Source organism: Macrobrachium rosenbergii, chromosome 18 (assembly GCF_040412425.1).
Source record: "Macrobrachium rosenbergii isolate ZJJX-2024 chromosome 18, ASM4041242v1, whole genome shotgun sequence".
NCBI lineage: Eukaryota > Metazoa > Arthropoda > Malacostraca > Decapoda > Palaemonidae > Macrobrachium > Macrobrachium rosenbergii.
In genome coordinates this window covers 15,917,083-15,926,733 of record NC_089758.1, presented here as the reverse complement: position 1 = coordinate 15,926,733, position 9,651 = coordinate 15,917,083, and the positions used below count along the sequence as shown (strand labels likewise).

The 9,651-nt window shown below is 37.3% G+C and overlaps 1 long non-coding RNA gene across 4 annotated transcripts in view; it reads left to right on the top strand.

The window, feature by feature from the left end:
• The window catches only part of LOC136848148 (uncharacterized), a 159,454-nt gene extending 152,216 nt beyond the window's left edge, over positions 1-7,238 (top strand). For all 4 annotated transcript variants that reach the window (XR_010855948.1, XR_010855947.1, XR_010855946.1 and 1 more), the window contains one exon: positions 6,852-7,238. This is a non-coding gene — a long non-coding RNA (uncharacterized lncRNA). The remainder of the gene's footprint in view (positions 1-6,851) is intronic.
• Positions 7,239-9,651: the final 2,413 nt, after the last annotated feature.

Here is a 9,651-nt window from a genome sequence, read left to right as displayed (position 1 = left end):
TACTTTGTAAACGCATCTCTCTCTCTCTCTCTCTCTCTGTATCTAAAATTACCAGTGCGTTTTGTGCAGGACCTAGTTCTGTCCGAAACCAGATGCGATTTGAATTTGCCGACTGTGGCACGTTAATGTTTATTTTAAAACTTGCACTATTAGGCTCTTGTCCTGCTCTCTCTCTCTCTCTCTCTCTCTCTCTCTCTCTCTCTCTCTCTCTCTCTCTCACTCACAGCGTACACACAAATAAAACGGCTCTAAGGTAGCGACAGAAAAGTTTTTTTTCTTTCTGTATTTCTCTAAGGCCGTTCCAGCGGACCCACTACCAGTCGCGATTAGACCTCGTCCTGTCCCAGAGGACCTCGACGAGGTAACATCCATTTCCGTAGGACCTACAAACTCGATATTTTCCTGATCTCTCCGACAACCATAAAAAAAAAAATGTCCAGGGTCTTCGTTACCTCAAAAACCGAAGGTCTGAATCTCGTGGCCATTTGCTTTCTTACGTTTCTGGTTTTGGCAAGGCCACCTTGTTGCTCGTCCATTGGATTTCGGAATCTATTTACTCCATTTCTCATGTATAATCCTGCGACTTATACATTTACCTTCGACCTTCTGGGGGTAGAGCCGTCGGTGCACCTAATGCGGTGCACTGTAGACATTACTTATTATTTGCTGCGTTCCTTCGGCCCATAGCCGCAACCCCTTTCATTCCTTTTACTGTACCTCCGTTCATATTTTCTTTTATCCTACATTCCATCCTCTTTCATCCTACATTCCATCCTCTGTTGACAATTGATTCATAGTGCAACTGCGAAGTTTAACTCCCTTACGCCTTTTAAACACTCTTAATGTCAATTTCCGTTTCATCTGAATGACCTCATAGTCATCTCTTGGCCTTTGGCCTGAACTCTTGTATTCTATTCTATTCCATTAATTCCAGTCAGACAGTTGTTGGGGTTCCTTCCCTTCTGATTTGGATATTGTGACAGCTGAATATTGATGTTCAATACTTTTATGAACGCATACCTATCTCTCTCTCTCTCTCTCTCTCTCTCTCTCTCTCTCTCTCTCTCTCTCTCTCTCTCTCTCTCTCTCTCCGCACCTAAAATTATCAGTGTGTTTTGTCCGAAACCAAATGCGATTTGGATTTGCCGACTGTGGCACGTTAATGTTTGTTTTAAAACTTACATTACTGATGAGATACAGGGCCTTTGTCCCGGTGTTTTTCCGGTATAACTTTTTTTCTGTGCATTTAACAAACGACATTACTTAGCCACAGTATACTTTACATCCCTACCTAGTTATCGGCAGCATGTTTTATTACGTATATTAGAAAAAGTATATTCATAAGAGTAAAATAAAGCAGCCGAAGCCAGTGACGGAACACTAATGTATGGGTTCAAAGTTATAAACGTGACGTAAACATATGACGTCCGGACTCCTCCCGCAAGGTAATGACGCCAAACAGCTGTCTCTGAAATTCTGAATGAATATTCGTACCTTGGCAAGGCTTCAAGAATGGCGGCTATGATAACTCATTGTCGCCGTGGTTGCAGGACAGCTTTTGTGATGCGGCTTGCACAGTTGTTTAGAAGTGAGCAGGCCCGTGGCAAACCCTATGTAAGCTTGAGCAGGTAAATGAATAATAGGGCCTTTTTGGGGTAAGGAGTACATCCAGACATCCAAGGCTACCAAGTTTTCGTCATTTGTCGACTTCCATAAGGTGCAGAAAGATAATTATATATGCTCTATAAAGCAATAGTTGTTGATTTCTTAGTAAAATATAACTTGCAGAACATCATTTAAACTTGCTTTGCCAAAAAAATAAAAAGTAATTGGTTACAATACATCACTGAATGACCTCTATAGGTCCCAGTGCTTGGGCTTAGCCCGAAACGCCATAATCCACCCATTGATTATAGTGTCGAGTTTCCTCTTATGTAATTGTTAAATAAAGGATCCATGAAAGGGCATATCATTTCATATGATCGCTCCTGCCCTCTTAGTGACAGAGTACAACAGTGACTGAATTGTAACATTATAATATAAGTTGTTTTCATATTCCACAGAATATTACCGGCATGATAGTTCGATTGTTGGTAGGCTTTTTTCTTCAAGAATTCTAGCACTCGACCTCATGGCATAAATCCTATATGCTACCACTACTACTACCACTACTACTACAACTGCAAAGTGTAAACAAGGAGTATTGGTTGTATTTCATTGTTGCCGAAGGTTGAGACTTTTTTACGAATAACCAATTATCCATCGAGGAGGAGGAAAGTTAATGACGTCATAAGTTACGTCATTATATCTTCGAAAGACATTCCTCTGAGTTTGCTGGCGGTGTCTACAAGAAGTCGTTGTTACTCTTATAATTACCTGAATTATGCAACTTTCGTAATACAGAATAGAGTCAAAAATTAGGTAGGGATGTACGATACCCCGTGACAAAGTGTCATCTTTGTCAGGTACATTGATAAAATTTTATTCCGGAAAAACACTGGGACACAGGTTGTGAATCTCATATAGTAGGCTCTTGCCCTACTCTCTCTCTCTCTCTCTCTCTCTCTCTCTCTCTCTCTCTCTCTCTCTCTCTCTCTCTCTCACTTTGTGTGGATGTGTGCAGTATCGGGTTGGTAATATTACTGCAGCGTCTGATTGGATACAAAAGGGAAGTTTTAGGGTTTAAGGGAAGAAAGTTTTTAAAATTTCGATAGCATTTGTCATAGATGTTTTGTAATCGTCGACTTGACGTAAACTACAAGTACTGGGCAGATCTTGTTGATCCAGTTTTCAAAGTTCTGTGGGTCTAGAACGTAGTAGTTGTCATGGCATCGAAGTTGATGCGTTTGTGCAGTCCCAGTTGCCACTCGCCCTAAACTACTGAGGTCTGTATGGTCTTGTACAACGCAGACACGTTACAGTCCTACTTACTACGTTCAGCGGCCACCCTCCATCTTTCATCTGGCTATGTCAACTTTTTCCTGCTGTCTTTTAAAAATCCTCCTCTACTGATCGAAAGAATGGCATTAGCAAATTGAATTTCCGGATGTTCAGTACGTACATCGGGATTGGCTAAAGTTAATATTTTTCAAAGGTATTCTTGGTTTAATTTTAACAGCTTATTCCAGAGTGTTTCAAGTCAGTTTTCCTTAACCCAATTACTATTTTCGAGTCATCAGAATTCGCACTGTTGAGACGTGTCCTCATACCTGACTCTAAGGTCTGTTGCAACTTTTTGTGGTCTGTTTGTCCAGTAATGACCAAACTTTATAGATGGTTAGGGGTATCTAGTATAGTCATTGGCTTCAGTGGAAGAGTTCTCACTGGTCATAGGCCTTCCACACAGACAATTGGAATAATCATCATGATAATAATGATTATTTGGGCTCAGTCTCCCCTTTTCATATTTTATTCTGATCTGGGAAAGATACGGGCCCCTCAATTCCGCCAACTACCGATTGTGGTTCGTAGCAGAAGCCACGTCCATTTGGGATACCCGTACTTTGATCCTAGAGAGGATTTTCGGCATTTTGCCTCTCTCTCTCTCTCTCTCTCTCTCTCTCTCTCTCTCTCTCTCTCTCTCTCTCTCTCTCTCTCTCTCTTCCGCTTAGTGAAGACTAATGGCACATTGGTTTATAAATTTCAAAGATCACGTAATACAGTGAAGCTTTGTTCACAAGCAGTGTATATCGTAATAACTTCGTCCTGTTACTGATAAGGGTGAAACTGTTAGCGGCCTTGAATATCAAAAGTTGTGGATATACCACTATATTTTTTATTTGGACCAACTACAGTAGTACTTTGATTACCTGCTGTTAGCGTGTAAAATGTATAATGTATGTTGGGCGTTCATGCAACCTCGCATGGAGATGCTCCTTCCTTCCTTCCTTCATCCACTTTGCAAAAATGGTGAAATGAATCATTGGTCTAGCTGCAGTTTTTATATCAATTTGTGATTGATCAAATTTCGGAATGTAAGATCATTTTCCTTAAGGGTCTTGGAGTCCACTTAACATATCTTACCACGCAAGTGCATTTTAGTGACTGACTTACATTTTTATCCAATTTATTAATTTGGTAATTTTTTTTTTTTTTTTTAATAAGAGATCTCTTCTTTTTGTATTTCCTTTTACTTTACTTCTTTCTAATGAACACCATATTCTTTGGAAGCTTGGTTTTATAGTGAATGGTCCCTGAGGTGGGCTTGTTCCATGTGGATAGGGTGCCCACATCTTCTGAATAATAATAATAATAATAATAATAATAATAATAATAATAATAATAATAATAATAATAATAATAATAATAGGTAAGGTTAACTTATTAGTTGCTTGCTGACGAAGGTTGGGTCTAGTTTTTGTCTCTGGCTGTATGTCAGTCTCTAAGTCCTTGTTGATGGGATTTAAGTGAAACTTGGTAGAAAGTTAGACCGTCATGCCTAGATGTTCAAGAGAGGTTTTTAGCTGGCCAAGCCTCTAGGTTACCCACGGGTGCTTTCACCACACTGTTACTTTGTTGCAAATCTAAGTAACTCCTGGCGTTAGCAGCCTTCACTGGAACCCCACTCTTATGTTTGCATAGACCAATGCTAGGTCCATGCAATTCATGGCAATTGATGTTCATTGTTTAGCAAGGAAGACCTTTTTGAGACTGGCTCAATAAGCCATACTCACTCTTACAGCGCTTTTCACACGCCAAAGAACTATCACAGTAGCCTTTTGACTTTGCAAGACGACGTTCTGCCTTGGTCCTCGTTAACTGGCCCCTGGGTGACTTCTCTTGATGGTGGTACTACCACTTTAATTAACTGAAGTTCTCTTGGTGGTGGTACTACCACTACCACCTTAATTGACTGAAGTTCTCGGCTGTACGGTTTATGTGACCAGTGGAATACTGGTACATGAGTTATATGGATAATTTGCTTATTTTTATGAGCCTTTAAATTTCGTATACCTGCGCCTAGGTATGGAAGCGCTCTCTCTCTCTCTCTCTCTCTCTCTCTCTCTCTCTCTCTCTCTCTCTCTCTCTCTCTCTCTCCTTGTTAGTCACTGTCAGTGATTTGAATGGAAGGCACTTATGACATGTAGTTGTATAAACGGTTTAATTCTGCTCTAAATCTCTCACCGTGAGGTTTTTGCATAGACACAGGAAAGGAGGAGAAGGGGAAGTTAGTAATGACGGACAGTTTAGTGTTGGCCTATATGCTCTATTGATTAAACCGATGAAATAAACACAGAATATGTCTACAATTTGATGGATGTGGCTATTCCTCCGTGTTATCAAACTGATAAAAGATTTTGTAGTTTAAAGTAACATTTGCGGTTGATAAATGGAAAGGTTTTTAAATATTTTTTAACAAATGAAAAGGTTTTAACATTCACGGTTAAGTTTTTTTTTTTTTTTTTAGTGCGTACTGACTCCAAAATACTTTGGTTTATATCTGTTCCCTCTTCACCTCATCCTCTTCCTCTTCCTTTGCCGATTTCAATCTTCAGGGAAGCGTTCTGGTTGTTCCAAATAAAGATAATGCATTCCAAAGCATTTGCATAGTTTTTAATGCATTCAAAAGCATTTGCATAATGTGTTGATTTAAATGAGCGTTCTGGATATTGCTAGTCTCAATGTATCTTTTATGACGTTTATTCAGAAGCATTTTCATAATCTGTTTTGATTTAAATGAGCATTCTGGACATTGCTAGTCTCTATTTTTTTATGGTGTTTAGGCTATTATAGCTTAGCACTATTAACGAACTTGCAACATCCCTTATGTTCGCGCAAAGGTATTCAGTGTTTGTCAGTGCATGTAAGAGGTATTTTCAGTGTGATTTCAAAAAAGTATAGCTTGAGCATTGAATGTTTTTTTATATAGAGATGTTTTATATAAGCATTCAATGCTCAAGCTATACTTTTTTGAAGTCTCACTGAAAATACCTCACATGTATCGACAAACACTGAATGCCTCTTGCGCGAACATAAGGGATGTTGCAAGTTCGTTAATAGTGCTAAGCTATAATAGCCTAAACACCATTAAAAATAGTGAAATGCCCAGAGCGCTCATTTAAATCATCATCAACACAAATTATGGAAAGTATTGTAGACCTTTTCTTTGCAACCTGTCATTCAAATTAATTTAAATGACAGGTTGCAAAGAAAAATTTTAAGAAGGAAAATCTCTTAACTATACAAGTTATTTTAAAGAGTAAGATAAGAAAACTAGACTTAGACTTTCTTGTATATTCAGATTTTGAATGACATGCAGTTGTACTTTCAGATTTTGAATGACATGCAGTTGTACTTTCAGATTTTGAATGACATGCAGTTGTACTTTCAGATTTTGAATGACATGCAGTTGTAATTTAAAGAATAGGTTAGAAAAAAATTTGTGTATACAAATTTGTTTTATTCTTGATGCACTGAGGCTTGACAAGGAAAGCCTTCAATTGTTTTCTAACAAGAGATTGAGACCAAATATGCAAGAAAAGTTCTTCAAAATATGCAGAATTGCTTCCTAGCCTTTATTTTAGTAATTGTATGGTCATTTCATTGTTCTGTTAAAACAATCATTGCTTTTAATCTTATGCCTGAATCTTATGTCATTTCATTTCTTTTTCATTTTTCTCATTAAAACAAATCATTTTGTCTTTGTTAATTTTAGTATTACAATTTTAATCATTTTCTCATTGTTACAAATCATTTCCGTCTTTGTTACAGAATTTTAGTATTACAATGTTACAAATCATTTCCGTCTTTGTTACAGAATTTTAGTATTACAATTTTAATCTTTCGCAGTTATTTATTGAATTGTCATTGTTACAGAATGTATACCAATCAAGATCTTTCCTATTTTACAGGCAAGAGTGAGAGAGAGAAAACAGTGGGACTACTAATTACAGGCAAGAGTGAGAGAGAGAGAAAACAGTGGGACTACTATACCTGTATATTACTGGTCAGCCCGAGAGGAAATGAGACAGACAGCAAGAAGACCGTCGGAAAACTATTTAAATAATGGAAGCCGGTAATCCAGGGCTGTAAAAATTTTATTTTTTCTGGACGCCTCACATTTTAAAATAATTTTGAAAATTTTAATTTTTTTTTTTTTTTTTTTTTTTGCTGAGGGGGTCCGCCGGCTGCTGCCCGGTCCGGAAGGTGGTTAGATTTCTATAATTTCAAAATTGTGGAGTATCTTATAGTTATGGCTGCTGCTGCTAATCTAATAAAATATAATAGAAGTTCTAAAACTGTTTCCTTTACCTTATAAGAAACGATACGGAAACAAATGTTTTATGAAACATGTTTAATATTATAACCAAGAATTGTATTCCAGTAGCGGGATTTTTTAAACTCCACCGGCTAGTTCTATATATACATTGTTTTTTAGAATTGAGCATTACCAACGGGCCAAAATGACCAGGTGGTACTCAGTTCAGAAGGTGGGGAGGGTCCGTAGATACTGAACACCCCAATCACATGAGAGGGTTCCCCGTTGATAGTAATGGTGACTAAAACGCTGGATAGTTGAATTCTCCATAAATCCTAATCGTTTCTTCGCCTCACTCAAACGCTGGATAGTTGAATTCTCCATAAATCCTGATCGTTTCTTCGCCTCACTCAAACGCTGGATAGTTGAATTCTCCATAAAACTCAACCGTTTCTTCGCCTCACTTCTCACTTCAAGTTGTATGAACAAAAGTACAAAGACAAAAACGGCAAATATATCTGGAAAATATAAAATTTTTGGTGACGACCTAGATACCAAGAGTGAGAAAAAAGGCAAATATAACTTACTAATGGAATGGCACTTTGTGATTCAATTAGTCCTTAAATGGTTTAGCTGAACAGTAATTGAAGGGGCATTCATGAGTCAATCAGCATCTAAATGTTTGTGTGTACCGAAAGACTGTTTAACAAGGTTTATTATATATACTTAGTGATATAAGACTCTGTACTTAAAGACTGTTTAACAGGGTTAATTATATATACTTTGTACTTAAAGACTGTTTAACAGGGTTAATTATATATACTTTCGTAATATAAGACTTGACGAGAAAGACTGTTATAAACCACAACCTTCTACAAAAATATAGCAAAGGTAACAAACTACACGTAGGCCAAGGATACACTGATTCGCAGAGTAAGCTGAAAAATAGATACCTGGAAATGAAAAAAAAATTAGGTACCACTAATCAAACTTTACTTGGGATGAGTCAAAGTTACGTAGCTATTTGAACCTCTACTGAATCAGCAAAGAAGGAATTTCCAAAATTTACGTAGGCCATGACGATGCTGTTGAGACAGAGAGCAGAGCAGAGCGGCTTCAACGCCTTTTGGAGAAAGAAATACGTCAGAAATAAGTCCTCAATGAGTGATTTCCTTTCAGTCATGACTTTGTCAAATACTGTTCTTACTGAGAATATGCCAGCTAACGAGTTAATGTATCAATACCTAACTCCATTTACCCATTACGGTAATATCTGATATAGGATTATTACATCTGAAGTAGAAGCCACTTGCAAACACATGAAAATGATAAATAAATTTATTTACTCTACGTTATGGGAAATTTTAGACTTACTAAAACGATATAGAAAAAGCCGAGGACTTTTATTTATTCTAACACACCAAAATTTATCAAATGAGATTAACGTGGAGAAAAAAAATTATTGATGGAAAAACTTTGTACATCATAGCTCTCTCAATCTGTAATCGTCTACTCCATTAACTTATGCTTTCAGTGATATGTTAGTGCAAGGAAGCTTTTACGAAACATTTCGAAAACTACGGCCAAATACCCATTCTCGAGGCATGGGAATTGAATTATGAGGTTATTTACATTTATATTTCTTCATTATACATTTTTGGACGTTACGACCAAAATAATCACACCACAATTAAGAACTCATCACCACGTTGCTACAGTCACTGCGTTTCAGTACACGAGGGAAAACTACCCAAGGAGAGAGAGAGAGAGAGAGAGAGAGAGAGAGAGAGAGAGAGAGAGAGAGAGAGAGAGAGAGAGAGAGAGAGAGAGAGATACTACAAGCGGCAGACCATATAAGTTCACAAGGTAGGAGACAATCTGTAGACTGTCCTTTATTAGGCCAACGCTACCATCTCATTCTTCACAATGTAGAATGTTAGTACTATAACTACTTAGACGATAATACATGAACTATTGTATTTGCCTTTCATAATATAGTCAAGAGTCTTTTAATTGCAACCACTATAAAGACCAGAGTATGAGGTATGGTTGTATATACATTTTAGTCTAATTGAACAAAATTTTGTTTAACTGGAAAGACAAGTTACTTGAAGAATAAACCTAAGGTTTAATATGATTTATTAATTCTATTAACCACACCTTCCAATTAAATCTTGGCTTACATCTTACTTAGGGTTCATTCCTTAACACTACTGACTGCCAAATTGTCTAAAACTCCCACAATTGTAGTCCTACAGCACTTTGACACGCATTTTCAATTTCACTTTACCAACACTACTCGGCATTGTATCGGGTAATTATACCACTTCCGTTTTTCACACACACCATATTCAAATAAATGCTTAACACAAACGGCCACAGACATTCTTTAATATTCTATTAAACTCAACAACGCACCTAGCCTTAAGCCGTAAAGTCTCACTGAAAGGTCT